We start from the raw sequence: 18263 nt of genomic DNA, 5'->3' as shown, positions 1-18263 counted from the left end.
CCTCCTGAACCCACCGATTCCATATTCTGTCATTGGAACTCGACCAACGCGAGCAGCAATGTCGCGATACGATAAACCGCAATCGCGATAGGCTACAATCCGACCTTTATCAAAGTCGGAAACGTGATGGTACGCGTTTCTCCTCCTTACACGAGGCATCACAACAACGTTCCACAAGGAAACGCCGGTCAACTTCTCTTTGTGTATGGGAAATCGGTTGGAAACTTTCCTCATGTCAGCACGTTGTAGGTGTCGCCACCGGCGCCAACCTAGTGTGAATGCTCTGAAAAGCTAATCATTTGCATATCACAGCATCTTCTTCCTGTCGGTTAAATTTCGCGTCTTAAGCACGTCATCTTCGTGGTGTAGCAATTTTAATGGCCAGTAGTGAAGAAAGCATAAATGCGGCTGTCGTGACACTGTTTTTGATGTTGTTGTGGTCTTCAGTCCAAAGACTGGTTTGATGCAGCTCTCAATGCTTCCCTATCCTGTGCAAGCCTCTTCATCTCCGAATAACTGCTACAACTTACGTTCTTCTGAATCTGCTTATAGCAGTCATCTCTTGGTCTCAGTTTACAATTATTATCCCCTACACCTCTCTCCAATACTGAATTGGTGATCCGTTGATGTCTCAGAATGTGTCCTATCGACCGAGCACTTCTTTTAATCAGGTTGTGCCACAAATTCCTTTTCTACCCCATATTGTTCCGTACTTTCTTATTAGTTATGTCGTACACCCATCTTCAGCGTTCTTCCGTGGCATCATAATTCAAGAGCTTTTATTACCTTGTTGTCTAAGCTATTTATCGTCCATGTTTCACTTCCATACACGGCCTCAACCCATATAATTACTTTCAGGAAAGGCGTTCTGACATTTAAATCTATATTCGATGTTAATAAATTTATCAACTTGAAAAATGCTTTTCTTTCCATTGACAGTCTACATTTTATGTCCTTTCTACTTCGGCCATAATCAGTTATTTTGTTGCGCATATAGCAAAACCTATCTACTGCTTTAAGTGTCTAATTCCCTCGGCATCACCTGGTTTAATTAAACTTCATTTCATTATCCTTGTTTTGCTTTTGTTCATGTTTATCTTATATCCTCCTTTGAGAACACTGTCAATTCCGTTCAACTGCACTTCCAAGTAACTTGCAAACAATTGCAATGTCATAGACAAAACTCAATATTTTTATTTCTTCTCCCCGAACATCAATTCCTACTCCAAATTTTGCTTGCTTGCTCAGTGTACATATTGAATAACGTCGGGGATAGGCTACAACTCTGTCTCCCTTCCATCTCAACCTCTACTTTCCCTTCATGCCCCCCGACTCTTATAACTGCCGTCTGGTTTCTGTACAAATTGTAAATAGCTTTTCATTCTCTGTATTTTCCCCCTGCGACATACAGAATTTGAAAACGAGTTTCTGGTTCAAATGGTTCAGATGGCTCTGAGCACTATGGGACTTAACAGCTGAGGTCACCAGTCCCCTAGAACGTAGAACTACTTAAACCTAACTAACCTAAGGACATCACACACATCCATGCCCGAGGCAGGATTCGAACCTGCGACCGTAGCGGTCTCGCGGTTCCAGACTGACGCGCCTAGAACCGCACGGCCACACCGGCCGGCGAGTATTCTGGTCAACAGTATCGAAAGTTTTCTCTAAATCGATAGTATAAACGCAGGTTTACCTTTCTTTAACCTATCTTCTAAGAGAAGTCGTAGGGTCAGTATTGCCTCGCGTGTTCCTAGGTTTCTCCGGAATCCAAGCTATTCTTCCCTTAGTTCGGCTTCTACCAGTCTATCCATTCTTCTTTAACGAATTCGTGTTAGTATTTTGCAACCATGATTTATTAAACTGATAGTTTGGTAATATACACATCTGTCAGCAAGTGATTTCTTTGGAAGTGTGAGACTACCTGAATAAAAAATGGATTAAACATAATTTTAAGTATTGACAAAGAAACTTCTTTTAATAATTTTTGAGCTTTTTGATATCTGATGGTGGTAGCAACGAACGTCTTCCTATTAGATTTTGCTATTATGATTGTTGTTGTTCGTCCGAAGGCTGGTTTGATACGGTTCTTCACGTTCAACGAGACAGAAGTGCAATACACCGCAAAATCAGTGCTGAGCCATCAACAAATGTCAGTATCCGAACCATTCAACGAAACATCATCGATATGAGCTTTCGGAGCCGAAGACCACTCGTGTACCCTTAATGACTCCACGAGACAAAGCTTCGCGTCTCTCCTGGGCCCGTCAACACCGACAATGGACTGCTGATGACTGGAAACATGTTGCCTGGTGGAATGAGTCTTGTTTCAAACTGTACCGAGCGGATGGACACGCATCATATGGAGACAACCTCATGAATCCATGGACCCTGAATGTCATCCGGTGAATGTTCAACCTGGCAGAGGCTACATAATGGTGTGGGGCGTGTGCAGTTGGAGTGATATGGGACCCCTGACACGTCTAGATACGACTCCGTCAGGTGACACGTACACAGGCATTCTGACTGATCACCTTCGTCCATTCGTGTCCATTGTGTATTACGAACGACTTACAGAACAATGTGACACCCCACACGTTCAGAATTGCTACAGAGTGGCTCCAGGAAAACACTTCTGAGTTTAAACACTTCCGTTGGCCACCAAACTTCCCAGACATGAACATTATTGAGCAAGTCTCGGCTGCCTTGCAACGTGTTGTTCAGAAGAGGTCTCCACCCTCTCCCACTCTTTACGATTCATGGTGTCAGTTCCGTACAGCACTACTTCAGACATTAGTCGAGTCATGCCACTCCGTGTTGTGGCACTTCTGCCTGCTCGCGGGGGCCCTCCACGATATTAGGCAGGTGTACCAGTTTCTTTGGCTCTTCAGTGTGTACCTACTGCATCCTGGCCTGTAGCAGGCCTTGCAAGTCCGTCATCATCGTCTAATTCTCTCCTGTCTGTTATTCAGTTCTCGTACATGTCCTACAATTTTATGATTTATAACTAATTTGGTTCTTAAACGTTTCCTTTCGAAGCCTAATGCCTCGATCGTTACCATTTATATCTTAAGATATAAAATCTTTGGCTACGTGCCGTAGTTTTTTCACAGCAAAATTCAAGCGGTCTTTTGCATAGTACCTGGTCACCTGCAAACAAAAGGCTACTTACAACCATACTGCCAGCAATAAAATTGAAACTTCCTAGCAGATTAAAACTGTGTTCCCGACCGAGACTCGAACTCGGGACCTTTGCCTTTCGCGGGCAATTGCTCTACCATCTGAGCTACCGAAGCACGACTCACGTTCGCAAGGTTCGCAGGAGAGCTTCTGTAAAGTTTGGAAGGTAGGAGACGAGATACTGGCAGAAGCAAAGCTGTGAGTACCGGGCGTGAGTCGTGCTTCGGTAGCTCAGATGGTAGAGCACTTGCCCGCGAAAGGCAAAGGTCCCGAGTTCGAGTCTCGGTCGGGCACACAGTTTTAATCTGCCAGGAAGTTTCATATCAGCGCACACTGCGCTGTAGAGGGAAAATCTCATTCTGGAAACCTCCCCCAGGCTGTGGCTAAGCCATGTCTCCGCAATATCCTTTCTTTCAGGAGTGCTAGTTCTGCAAGGTTCGCAGGAGAGCTTCTGTAAAGTTTGGAAGGTAGGAGACGAGATACTGGCAGAAGTAAAGCTGTGAGTACCGGGCGTGAGTTGTGCTTCGGTAGCTCAGATGGTAGAGTACTTGCCCGCGAAAGGCAAAGGTCCCGAGTTCGAGTCTCGGTCGGGCACACAGTTTTAATCTGCCAGGAAGTTTCATATCAGCGCACACTCCGCTGCAGAGTGAAAATCTCATTCAGCAATAAAATTATTTATCAGAGTACTTAGTCATTCCTGTGTGACTGCGTATATGTGTCAACTATTTCCGGTGACACTGAGCGTCCTCGCTCTGTTCTTGCTGCTAGATTATCCGATATCAACTTCTACTGGCGTGTTTTTAGGTGCGCCTCTTTTGCTTCGGTGAGAATTTTGGCTGTGTATTAATTATCTAAGTACTTCAGATGTATGTCTTCATGTTAAGGATTTCCTGCTTCCTGTTTTTATAGGAGTTCTGTATTGCTACAGAGACTCTTGGTGCAGTGCAATAACAAAAACTGCGTGAGAAAAAATCACTCTCTGACGATAACTCACAAAGAAGCGCACACGAAAGGAAAAACTAACCTGAGTTAATATCCGCAAATGCCAGCTTGTAGTTACCTTGTAGTTACCGTGTTGTTGATACTTATGAGCAGTAATCATCGCAAATAACAAAATCATCAACCTCTAAGTGCCCGCACAGGGTTTCTCCTGGTCTTACAAGGGGACCGCCGGCCGGTGTGGCCGTGCGGTTCTAGGCGCGTCAGTCTGTAACCGCGTGACCGCTACGGTCGCAGGTTCGAATCCTACCTCGGGCATGGATGTGTGTGATGTCCTTAGGTTAGTTAGGTTTCAGTAGTTCTAAGTTCTAGGAGTCTGATGACCACAGATGTTGAGTCCCATAGTGCTCAGAGCCATTTGACCCATTGTTTACACGGGGACCACGGCTGCTCGTCTTCGTGGATTTTGTCGAAAATTTGTTCTATACAAAGTCTTCATATAAAATGAAGGCATTGAAATATTTCGAAAACTATCCATCAGATCAAAAACAATTATGATTCCAATTTGTTTGTCCATCAGGGGCACATTCATCCCCACCCCACCAGGAGTAGTTGTTCTGGAGGGGGGAGGGGACTACTTTAAACTGTTGAATGACAACCCCCGTTTTTTATTGCAGATTACGATTCCACTACGAAATGTACATACGTTTCGTCTGAAACATTTCCTTCGTTTGGCGTACACAATATGAATTTACGACATGCTGCTCCGTGTCCATTGAATGTCCAATGGCATGTAGGACCCCACCTCCTTACAGCGAGCATAGAACAGGCCAGTATAAGTTCTTATTGGAAACCCTATTTGCAACGTCGTATTCCTCCGACATATCGAACAGGACACTACTCGACTCGCCGTGGCTCTAGGCGAACGCTGCTCTACTTTTCCAATTAGAGTAAGTGTTCATAGTACCGCCAACTTCAGTACGACCGTACGCGGGGCAGGAGCATATCTGCGGGGCAGGCATTTATGAGGCAGGAGTTTCTGATGCGGTCGACCATGTCTTCACAGCCTAGTGGCACTTGCTGATACACCTTATCTATTAAATATCCCCGCAGAAGGAAATCCGACGACATCGAATCTGGCGACCGAGCGGGCCAATTAATAAGGTCACCTCTGCCGACCCACGGACGATTGTAAGCGCGGTCTAATATCTCCCTTGCTTCAATTGCCTAATGCGCTGGGCAGCTGCAATACTGAAACCAAATACGTTGTCGAACGTCCAGGGCAACATCCTGCAGTGGCGCCGGTAGTTCTTGTTCCAAAAACGTTCGATATTTGTATCCATTCCTTGTGCCATCGATATAATACGGATCAATGAGTTTGTTCTCCATGATGCCACACCATATTTTTACGGACAAAGGACGTTGATTGTCAGCTTGCCATAGCCAGTGGTGGACGTCTACACTCCAGTAATGCTTGTTATGCCTCTTAACGCTACCACAGTTTGTGAATGTAGACTCATCGGAAATAGTACCTCGGCAAATAACGTGGGGCTCGTTTCCATTTGTTGACGTACCCATTCACAAAACACTACTCGGTTTTGAAAATCGGCGCCGAAATGCTCTTGATGCAGTAACACGTGGTATGGAGGATATTTATGACGATCCAGTATCGTGACAATACTACCTACGGACATATCGGAATCGCGATGTAATTGCCGGGTGCTAATTCCGTGGGTTGTGGTGGACTGCCGCTAGAAGAGCTATTTCATTAGCTGCCTGCAACACGTTTGCTTCGTTTCTTTTTTGCGGGTCTGTACGCTACTGTCAGACATAAAGACTTTCGAAACCTTGTAAAAGAACGAACGATAGCGAGTTTTCTCTGGAAAACGCTAGACATACAAGGAAATAACAGTCACAACATTTATCCTCGAGTCACCGCAAATCAGGGTCATTCCAACTTTTTCTCCTATGATTGCAGTATTCATCATCAACTTGCTCGTCTGTAATAGGTAGATGTAGAGGCAATGCACATTGCGCAAGTATTGTAATATTCTACATCTGCACGAGACGAGGCAGCGTACTGGCTGTTACGTCGTAGATCGCTACACGGTCAAGCAGGCTCGTCCTCTAGTCCCCTGTTCGATATATAGGAGGAATACAATGTTGCGAATAGGGTTTCCTGTAACAAGTTCTGAAATACTGTCCTGTCCTAATCTCGCTCCAAGGAGGTGGGTTCCCAACTACTACAGCGACATCTGTGACGAAACGAAGAAAATGCTTGAGACAAAACTTGTGTGGATTTTATAGGAACGTGTGGTGTCTGTTGATTCATGTAACAGATTCGCATAGATGGACAATGGATCCACCTTCTTCAATGAGGATGCACAAATACGTCCGACATCCTGCGGGAATCTCACAGTAGCGAGACATGGAGCATGGAGGACAAAGGGAGAGACTAAGGGTAGATGGCACTCAGTGGGAATGTGTGTCACCTGGAAGGCGTACCGAGATAGTCCGCGCAGTTGCGATAAACACTCTGTCCGGGTGGCGCAATGGTTACGTTAACCATGGCGCCACGCGGACACACTGTTTATTTGTCCAGTAAGCAGGATATCGCGGCTTGGAATCCCAGTCCGGAACACATTTCCACTCGTCGCCGCTGATGCCACACAAAGTCCTGATGCAGCTGATGTCAATAATCCCTTCCCCTTCCATTCGTCCCCCCCCCCCTGTCTATCAGCATGTAGATTTTGCTGTAGAATCGTAATTTTCAATAAAAAACAAGGGTTCTCATTGAAGGTTTCAGAGTCCCCCCCCCCGCCACCTCCACACCCTTCCCGCCACCCATGCTTCGGATGAGCTGGCCGGTCGAGTGTGGTATCCTTGGATGTCCCCCTTCGAGACAAACAAATTGTAATTGGAACTTTCTTTTGGTCCGATGTTCTCGAGATGTTTGAACATTCTGTGTACAGGGCTTGGCCACAAATTAATGTGTCAGAAATGGGAGCTCCAGATGGTCAAACGTTTCGAAAAAATAGGATCTTTGGCACGTGTCGGGCAGCGGTGGCTCAGCGTGGAGACTACAGATTGGTAATCCGAGGGTGGTGGGTTCGAGTCGCTCTGTTTCTAATTTTCAAATTTTACGTCACTTGCACGGCAAAAAAAAAAAAAAAAAAAAAAAAAAAAAAAAAAAAAAAAAAAACTGCTCAGTGCATTGTATTTATTAATATTTTCATGAAAGGTAGGAAAAGGAAAGACAAAGGAAAATATGGTGGACGAGTACGTGGCAAAATATAGAAATGCCATCATTACTTCATCAAAATCTGGGAATCTCACAATGATCTCTCTCGCAAAATTTTTGACTGATGTGAGGACGCCTTAGGTGGAGGTGGACGGATTTAGTCTGTCATTTGACTCTTGGGAAGGACAGACAAATCCACAGATTTAAGACGACATTATCAAAATGATAAAGGGTTGTCATCATGTAGTATTCATTAATTCGTAATCTTATGAGATGAAAAAATATTTCTTTTGTTATTTTGGTATTTGTTATCCGACTTCAAACATAATAATAGAGCATTGTCGAAGCTCCTGGAATTCCTGGGACCGGTTTCTTGACAGTATGAATGTCGATAACAAGCAAACATCGTCGAGATTCTCGATTATCGGCAAGGGTGAAGTGCCCAAACTAAAAACTCCGTCCGAAAAGGCCTTGGAAGACCCAACGGTACCGACCGGCCGCCGTGTCATCCTCAGTCCACAGGCGTCACTGGATGCCGATATGGAGAGGCATGTGGTCAGCACGCCGCTCTCCCGGCCGTATTTCAGTTTCCGAGACCGGAGCCGCTGTTTCTCGATCAAGTAGCTCCTTAGCTTGCCTCACAAGGGCTGAGTGCACCCCGCTTGCCAACAGCGCTCGGCAGACCGGACGGTCACCCATCCAAATGCTATCCTAGCCCGACAGCACTTAACTTCGGTGATCTGACGGGAACCGCTGTTACCACTGCGGCAAGGCCGTTGGCCATGAAGTGTCTATATACATAATAATGTTTGCACGCAATCCTCAGAACGCGAGTCTTCCTCGAACCTGGTCAATTTTTATGGATGACATTGCGTGATCGCATCGAACTGCGACGGTGAAGGAGGCCCCGGAACGAGAGGGTACTCGACGGAAAAACTGGCCCGCCCGTTTCCCAGACTTAAATCTCATCAAACCAGGGTGGAACGCTTTGACGTATTGCAGCATGTCCACATACATCAAAATCCATCCAACAGTTGTCAACGGCGCTGGTGGAGGCATGGAGCGCCCTACCACAAGGATTCCCTACCACCCTTGGCGCCAGCATGAGAACACGTTACAGAATGTGCACTGCCACCCGTGGTGATCACACATCCTATTGAGAAGCTACCTTCTGTAGTGGTCAGGAGACCACCATGAATCGTGGTCACTTCAGTGTAGTTATTGTCTCTGAATAAAGTGTCATTGCTGTTCGTCTCATTTGGCATTTGCATCAGTTGTTTACTGTACTGTGCTGTAGCAGTTCTTTACAAGTATAAGCCAAGTTTCATCGAGCTATGTTTCTTGGCAGTGACACATCATGCGAGGGCTTTATTCGTCCTTAAGTTTCACACAGTAATGTATAAAATGGGCTAAAGAAAGGCGGAACTATAGGCTACAAATCACTGAAAGAAACTTCACTAAAGATCAGCGCTGATTGGGGGAAAACGCCCCCCTGAAACAGTGCTTGCTATATTCACATACGGCATCTTCCAAAGTACATAGCATATTTAGGTTAAAAAAATATCTATTCTTGTCACTGAGGGTGGTCATTGGTAACGAAAGAGCAAAATATTGTGACCCAAACAAGATTTGTTAGTTTCAGTCAACACAGAACAAAAACGGGAAGATATCTGAGAACGGCTGTATAATTCGAACTTCATAAAGTTGTTTCTGAAAGAAGAATACCTATTTCGTGAACCAGTATACAATGAATCAACCATAAACGCTGAGGGGCGCTGGTAAACGTAAAACAGTCCCAGCCAACGTAAATTGTGATGAAACTTCTTGTCAGATTAAAACTGTGTGCCGGACCGAGACTCGAACTCGGGACCATTGCCTTTCGCGGGCAAGTGCTCTACCAACTGAGCTACCCAAGCACGACTCACGCCCTGTCCTCACAGCTTTAATTCCGCCAGTACCTCGTCTCCTACCTTCCAAACTTAACAGAAGCCCTCCTGCGAACCTTGCAGAACTAGCTTCCCTGGAAGAAAGGATATTCGTGCTCCAGGATGAATTGAATAGTAGAACATGATGCAGTCTCTCTAGGATCCCTGACAGTTCTTTTAATATTGTTTCCCTGGACTGTCATGTAAGAATGTCGCCAGCCTAGATGCCACACAGCGATCTGGCAAATCGGCTGGTATCGCAATCCTGTTCTTCCACTTTTGTGGAGCGAGCGCAGAATTCCGGTTTGTGGGGCGGTGAAACGACGCTGCGACAGCAGGATCCAGCTCCGCTGCACCGTGTACCGTCAAATATAATTACGTGCACTCAGGAAAGGTTGTAAGTAGCACGACGTTTTCTCTCGATTTTCACGGAAGCTGGTGGTCAACAGGATTAATTACGAGCGACTGGTAGGAACAAAGATTTTCCGAGAAAGCACGTTAGCTGACATAATAAATGAGCAGATGTTCTTGGTCAAATGACTTTTTTCATATAAGTCACTTCATGGTCTCAGTTGGAAATTCAAGTGCTAAAAACAGTCGGTTGCTCCCACAGAATCTCACAAATTATACTAAAATGAAACTGAAATTCTCTCTCATCTAATAAGAGATGCCGGTTTCAGTAACATACATTAGGGCAGACTCATTTAAGTACTCTGTTGTTTTTGTCTATACAGGACGTAACGGGCATAGGTTCACATATTTTTCATACATGGTTCCTTAATTTGTACACAGATCACTGTGGTGCTTGTTTTTCCTCTATGTCTAACAGTCTTCTCACGAGACGACCACAGTCTTTACGACCTGATGTTTTCTGCATGGCCTAACGGCACCAACCATTTTTCGTCCGCCCGTTCACACTCCGACAACATCTGCTGCCCTGGGGAAAATAAACATTAATGCCTTGCTCTAGCCACATATACTGGAGGTACTAACAAACATAAAAACATACGACTTCTAATAGATATAATTATTTGAAAATGACGTAAATGCTGATGTAATATTGCTCAGTACACCGTTCTCGCTCACCAATAGAAATGGCAGCACTTACACCCATTACAGGATGTATAGCTGTCTACATAAGGGACAACAGTCCTGTCAGTGCGGTAGTTGAAAAACAAGCGACCAAAGGGTGGGTACTGTCCCGTAATACGAGACCAACACTTTATTTAGTGTGGAAGTTGGATGTAGACGCAAGGTGAAAATCTCCAGAACAGCGTGAGTGCTGTAGGTATTTCATATTTCAAATTACCCAGTGTTGCAGATACGGCAAAAAGTTACACACGGACTGTTACTGGGTGTGTTTATTTCACTATCGCGATTATGGCATGTAGGCATGCCAGTCGTTGAGGGATAATTGTAATAACAAACAACTGCTAAGAACTAGCCCATTTTTAGACCGTCATCTTTAATCTAGCGCAGAAATACAGTAGTTTTAAGGACATTTTCTAGCTTATAATTGAGACACCGTAAAATATATAGGAGGGAAACTATCCACAAACACATTAGGAAGTTGCTGAGAAAGCAGAGAATTTTTTTCAGTCGTTTTAAACATAGTCACTGCCCCGCTGACAAACAGAAATTATGCGAAGTGAAACCAGCTGTCAAAAGTTCAATGATGGATTCTTTTTACGAATTTGAAAGCAATATTTTATCTGCAGATTCTAAAAACAACCCCAAAAAATTTTGGTCGTATGTAATATCTATGAACGATAGAAATAATTCAATACCTCCTCTTCCTGACAGTACGCGTAATGTAACGGATGATCATAAATAGAAGGCCGTAATTCTAAACCTAGCTTTCAAAAACTCGTCTATAGCAGAGGACTGCAGCACCTTTCCCCCTTTCAATTATCGAACAAACGTAAGGCTGGCAGTGTATCTGGGATTGCAAAACAGGTACGATCCTTAGACGTCAGGAAGGCTTCTGGCCCAGACGGTATCCCCGTAAGATTATATGTTGACTATGCTATATATATATATATATATATATATATAGCACCATTCTTATCCATCATCTATCAGAGATCATTGGAACAGAGGAAAGTTCCACAGGACTGGAAGAAGGCCCAGGTCATAGCAATCTATAAAAAGGGTAGAAAATCGGACGCACATAATTAGCGGCCAGTTTCACTGACATTGACTTGTTGTAGAATCATGGAACATATTTTGTGTTGAGACATAATGGCCTTTCTAGACTCTGAGAAGCTTATCTGCAGAAACCAGCACGGTTTCCGGAAACAGCGGTCATGCGAGACACAGCTGGCCCTCTTTGTGCATGATATACAACAGGCTCTAGATACCGACTCCCAGATTGATCCCATATTTCTCGACTTTCGAAAGGCATTCGACTCAGTTCCGCACTGTCGCTTGCTCCAAAAAGTGCTTACTTACGATCTGTCCGATGACATATGCGGTTGGATACAAAGTTTTATAACAGGCAGATGGCAGTATATCGTCCTGAATGTGGTGACTTCAACAGAAACAAGTGTAACTTCAGATGTGCCCCAGATCATCATAGTAGGTCCCCTGCTTTTTACGATTTACATTAACGATCTGGTTGATGGTATTGACAACGGCATTAGAGTGTTTGCCGATAATGCTGTAGTCTACACGAAAGTAGTATCACACGAAAGCTGTGAACAAATCAATGAGGATTTGCAGAAAATAAATGGTGGTGTGATGACTGACAGTTCTCTCTCAATATTAGTAAGTGTAACCTACTGCGTATAACAAGGCGAATATTCCCATTAATATACGAGTACGAAATACCGTACATGTCGAGTCTTTGGAAGCGGTAACATCCGTCAAGTATCTGGGTGTGACTATTCGAAATGATCTCAAATGGAATGATCAGATTACACAAGTAACGGACAAGGCGAACTCTAGATTGCGATTTATTGGTAGAATCCTGAAGCGATGCAGTCCTTCAGCAAAGGAAATTACTTACAATACGTTAGTTCGTCCAGTTTTAGAGTATTGATCGTCTGTACGGGACTCTTACCAGTTGGGTCTCGTTCAAGAGATTGAGAAGGTTCAAAGGAGAGCAGCAAGATTCGTGACTGGTACATTTAGCCATCGCGAGAACGTTACAAATCTCAATGAAAGTTTGAAGTGGGATACACTTGCAGATAGACGACGCGCTAAACGGAAGGGGCTGCTTACTAAATACGAAATCCGATCTTCACCTAGCATGTAGAGCATATATTATCACGCAATGATCACCATTCAAAGATAAGGGAAATTAGAGTTCGTACTGAGGCGTTCAGATAGTCGTTTTACCCTCGCCCTCGCGCGACCCGCGCGTGGAACAGAGGGGGGAGGGGGGGAATATGACTTTGGCGCGAATTGTGCCCTCCGCCACACACCGCTTGGTGGCAAGGTGAATTGTACCGAAGAAAGGTGTTCCATTTCTTGTTTAATGTAAGACTAACGCTATATTTTTCTTTCGTCCGGGTGTATGACGGGAGTTGTATGATGTCTTCACTCATATCCTATCACTGTATCCCATCTTCTATTCAGTTTTTCTGTACATCCCTCTAGTCGCCAGGAATGCTCTCTCTTTACCTATCTGCTTGTCAAACTCTTCTTACTTCGTCCTTTGGGTTGCAGACGGACATAACTAAAAGATTGCTAAGCAAGTTAGCGTTCTTTTAGTTGTACCTCTTCTTTTAGTTGTGCCTGTCTGCGACTCAACATTTCCAATATATGGTGAGAAGCAATATATCCTTTTCATAATGTTGTCAGTTAGTCCATCCTGGATTTTCCATTGTTCGATTTCACTTAGTCCTTTATGTATGCGCGGGATTAACCGAGCGGTCTGAGGCGCTGCAGTGATAGACTGTGCGGCTGGCCCGGCGGAGGTTCGAGTCCTCCCCCGTGCATGGATGTGTGTGTTTGTCCTTAGTATAATTTAGGTTAAGTAGTGTGTAAGCTTAGGTACTGATGACCTTAACAGTTAAGTCCCATAAGATTTCACACACATTTGAACTTACTTCCTTCATGATCTTTTGCTTCGAAGGTGGCAGAATTGCTCCACATCATCCTACATTCTCTCTATTTATTATTTTAAGTTTGTCGCTGATTTCATTTCTGCTGTTCTTAAGCAGTTTCTTCTTTTTTTGTTTACTCTCTGACTTTGTTCTATGCACAGTTGACTGTTCATTCCATACACCATATCCTGTAATGTTTCCTCTCTTTAATTAAAGGCAGCAGTGCCATCAAGAGAATCTTATAATCTGAATTTTAATCGCAATTCTCAACATCTCTTTTATTGACTAAATTGCCTCTTAGATATAGAAGAGAGGAGATATTCACAGTAGGCTTTCCCCTTAGTCTTCCATTTTTATTGTCCCCTCCTGGTTTTTTGAACATCTTGAACATTACTCATCTTCCTCTACAATATATGTTTTTACTTTGTGACTTTTTTTGAGAACGAGTAATTTAAAATACACTAGCATATGCCGTAAACTATTGAAAGGACCGACTATTCCATGCGAATTAGTTGCATGCACTACTGTTTGTATACTCCCTTGTGTATGTATGCGTTTCTTTTTGACGGGGTGGGGGGGGGGGGGGGAGAGTGAGCCGAGAGGGCTGATGGCGTTGATGTAAACACAGTACTAGTCAACTGATAGTACTGTTTCTATACACGAAATATCAGTAGTGGAATGTCTGGTCTGTCCTTCTTGTTTCTGAATGGTTGTCGTGTCATCCCTTTATAAATATCACAATGTGTCTTCTGACCATCTTGTGCGTAATTCCTTTTGAAATGCTTTGCGACAATACTGGTCGTATCAGAAACGATTTTACCAACATTGAGGGCGGGTTCCTAACAGAAAAAGACATGTCCTCAGTTCAGACACTCGTAACAAATGTACAATTCGCTTTTTTTATGGACACGTTGTCTCAACCACAGCGAAGAATTGCGTGCAGTGACACAGCACTTTTTAGCGCAGAAAGCCCCCAAGGTCGCTTATTTGGTGTAATGAGTCTTAACTTGTTTTTCTGTAGTCCGTTACTGACACGAACTTCCTACTCGGCAGAAAGAGCCTACGTGCATTGTGGCAGGCAGTCTTACTGGTGTGAGGCTCTTACATCCTCCTTTGGCAGCGGTGATATCTTCGTCGGACCATTGAACTTTTACACGCACAGACAGCTATCAGAATTACATTGCCTGCTCTCGTCGCAGCAAAAGGAGAGGGCTACTTGATATAAATCACTTTGCTTCTTGCGAACATCTGGCAGATAGTCTGTAAGGTGCTCAGGAAAAAAGGACGATTAATATATGTGCTATTAAGGTCAATGATCCGTACATCTGTCCAGATTTGCAATAGCGCATGACCTCCGTTGTTGTTAATTGGTTGGTCAATGCACTAAGGGTTGAAGTTTCATAAGACTGGGTCGAGGTGTCGTCATCCGGAATGTTGTACTGAACGCCACAATGTTTACTAGGCGTAGAGGTGAATTGCCCTTGCCTTTCTTCGACCTTCGACACAGCCACCCCCTCATCGACGGACAAAGAGATTAAAGTGAATTTCGAATCTCATGAACCTTGAAATTATCCACCAATGCAGATCATTTCCATAGGTGAAAGTAGGGATAAAACAAGTGGTAAAAATCCTAGAGCTGAACGAGGACTAAACTGCAGGCCTTCCGACTCGTAGTCTGACACTTAGACATCCAGCCACACAAGTGCATAGTTGTGTATGTAAACTGTTCGCGTGCAACGGTAGTTAAGATATACCGTACACTGAAAAATGGCGCTATTTAAACCAGCGCTGAAGCAACTGTGGCACACCACGGGCCATAAATGACAGTGTAAGCGACGGCTACGGAGATGTGTACGCTCGAGCAGACGGGAAACTGTTGAACAACTGGCCGCGCAGGTGAACCAGTAGGCTCTCAAAAGTGTCTCCTCAGCGACAGTTCTGCTGACGTTGCTGTTTATGTGTCTCCGCAGCAAGTTCGTAGTTCATGCACCCATGCTGACTGCCGGACTTTGCACGCCAGCTGGACGTCCACTTTTCAGGTAAATCACGTTTTATGCTCCATTGGACAGATGGCTACTGTCGTGTGAGACGTGAAAAACACCCTACAACAATCATCGAAATGGTTTAGGCCGGCGGGCATTCCCTGCGTGATCTCGTCATTCTGGAATGCATAATGGATCAAGACAAGTATACATCTATCCCTGGGACCATGTCCACCCTACATGAAGTTTGTTTTTCCTGGGGACGACAGTATCTACCAGCAGGACGATGCAACCTGTCGCACAGCTCTCGGTGTATGTACACTCCTGGAAATTGAAATAAGAACACCGTGAATTCATTGTCCCAGGAAGGGGAAACTTTATTGACACATTCCTGGGGTCAGATACATCACATGATCACACTGACAGAACCACAGGCACATAGACACAGGCAACAGAGCATGCACAATGTCGGCACTAGTACAGTGTATATCCACCTTTCGCAGCAATGCAGGCTGCTATTCTCCCATGGAGACGATCGTAGAGATGCTGGATGTAGTCCTGTGGAACGGCTTGCCATGCCATTTCCACCTGGCGCCTCAGTTGGACCAGCGTTCGTGCTGGACGTGCAGACCGCGTGAGACGACGCTTCATCCAGTCCCAAACATGCTCAATGGGGGACAGATCCGGAGATCTTGCTGGCCAGGGTAGTTGACTTACACCTTCTAGAGCACGTTGGGTGGCACGGGATACATGCGGACGTGCATTGTCCTGTTGGAACAGCAAGTTCCCTTGCCAGTCTAGGAACGGTAGAACGATGGGTTCGATGACGGTTTGGATGTACCGTGCACTATTCAGTGTCCCCTCGACGATCACCAGTGGTGTACGGCCAGTGTAGGAGATCGCTCCCCACACCATGATGCCGGGTGTTGGCCCTGTGTGCCTCGGTCGTATGCAGTCCTGATTGTGGCGCTCACCTGCACGGCGCCAAACACGCATACGACCATCATTGGCACCAAGGCAGAAGCGACTCTCATCGCTGAAGACGACACGTCTCCATTCGTCCCTCCATTCACGCCTGTCGCGACACCACTGGAGGCGGGCTGCACGATGTTGGGGCGTGTGCGGAAGACGGCCTAACGGTGTGCGGGACCGTAGCTCAGCTTCATGGAGACGGTTGCGAATGGTCCTCGCCGATACCCCAGGAGCAACAGTGTCCCTAATTTGCTGGGAAGTGGCGGTGCGGTCCCCTACGGCACTGCGTAGGATCCTACGGTCTTGGCGTGCATCCGTGCGTCGCTGCGGTCCGGTCCCAGGTCGACGGGCACGTGCACCTTCCGCCGACCACTGGCGACAACATCGATGTACTGTGGAGACCTCACGCCCCACGTGTTGAGCAATTCGGCGGTACGTCCACCCGGCCTCCCGCATGCCCACTATACGCCCTCGCTCAAAGTCCGTCAACTGCACATACGGTTCACGTCCACGCTGTCGCGGCATGCTACCAGTGTTAAAGACTGCGATGGAGCTCCGTATGCCACGGCAAACTGGCTGACACTGACGGCGGCGGTGCACAAATGCTGCGCAGCTAGCGCCATTCGACGGCCAACACCGCGGTTCCTGGTGTGTCCGCTGTGCCGTGCGTGTGATCATTGCTTGTACAGCCCTCTCGGAGTGTCCGGAGCAAGTATGGTGGGTCTGACACACCGGTGTCAATGTGTTCTTTTTTCCATTTTCAGGAGTGTATTTGGGTCGCAGAGCACCAGGATGAGTTTATAGTACAGTCCAGGTCAATAAAATCCCCAGATCTAAACAATCGAGACCCTACGGGACCACCTCAATCGAGTTAAAAGATAATTCTGGAATTTTGCTGTATAGCCATCTTACGAACCGCACTCGCGGCTTCCTCTGGAAACGTCGTTGGATGGCTGGGAACACATTAAAAGTCTAAAACCCTTCTCGCACTTCCAGTATCACTGAAAATACAGGGTAAGTTTCCTATCCGTTAATGGACTCCCTTGTCATTAGCGCGTTAGGTGCCCTTTAAGAAAATTTGACGCTCTGGCGTTCGTACTTTACATGAACCGTACACTCGTGCGTTTTCTCATTACAGAAAACCTTGATACAGTAAACAATGTCTTATGCGGGGATGGGTTGACAGAACTTCTTCAAAGGGTGGAAAGAGTCAACGGTTCAAAGTGCTTAAGAACAGTGTCATTGCCGGGAAGTTGGTATCACTGAGCGCAGCGTGTTACACCTCAGCCGGCCGGAGTGGCCGAGCGGTTCTAGGCGCTACAGTCTGGAACCGCGTGACCGCTACAGTCGCAGGTTCGAATCCTGCCTCGGGCATGGATGTGTGTGATGTCCTTAGGTTAGCTAGGTTTAAGTAGTTCTAAGTTCTAGGGGACTGATGACCTCAGAAGTTAAGTCCCACAGTGCTCAGAACCATTTGAACCATTTGTTACAGCTCAAATGGCTTCAAGCACTATGGGACTTAACATCTGAGGTAATCAGTTCCCTAGACTTAGAACTACTTAAACCTAACTTAACCTAAGGATATCACACACATCCATGCCCGAGGGAGGATTCGAACCTGCGACGGTAACAGCAGCGTGGTTCCGGACTGATGCGCCTAGAACCGCTCGGCCACAGCAGCCGGGGTGTTACGGCTGACTTCATGCCATTCTTCCCCCTGATGACGCATTATCATGTGCCTTAACAGGGAGGTGACAATGGTGAGTCTCCTTCAAAGTTTGTCATGAGACGAACTTTAGAAAAAGATCTTTTGTATTCCAGGAGAGCTATAGTTACCTCGAATCTTTCAATATTTCAGGAAGGCAGACGCCACCATATCCGGGCAAAGGTTGAATCGTAGTCCACAAAAACCGTCTCTATATCTGTTTACACCTGGATCTCAAATGGCTTTGTCACTTGTGGGCTGTCATAGAAT

At 45.5% G+C, this 18263-nt stretch overlaps 1 protein-coding gene and 1 pseudogene across 1 annotated transcript in view; one reads left to right on the top strand and one right to left on the bottom strand.

The window, feature by feature from the left end:
* LOC126092415 (ATP-binding cassette subfamily G member 4-like) overlaps positions 1-18263 on the top strand; it is a 417403-nt gene that overhangs the window by 175563 nt on the left and 223577 nt on the right. The gene's annotated exons all lie outside the window — the stretch shown is intronic.
* On the bottom strand, positions 8024-8141 carry LOC126093065 (5S ribosomal RNA; annotated as a pseudogene).

The sequence above is a fragment of the Schistocerca cancellata genome, chromosome 7 (genome assembly GCF_023864275.1).
Source record: "Schistocerca cancellata isolate TAMUIC-IGC-003103 chromosome 7, iqSchCanc2.1, whole genome shotgun sequence".
Lineage (NCBI taxonomy): Eukaryota > Metazoa > Arthropoda > Insecta > Orthoptera > Acrididae > Schistocerca > Schistocerca cancellata.
The sequence above is the reverse complement of the archived record's forward strand: the minus strand, read 5'-3'. Positions and strand labels throughout refer to the sequence as shown.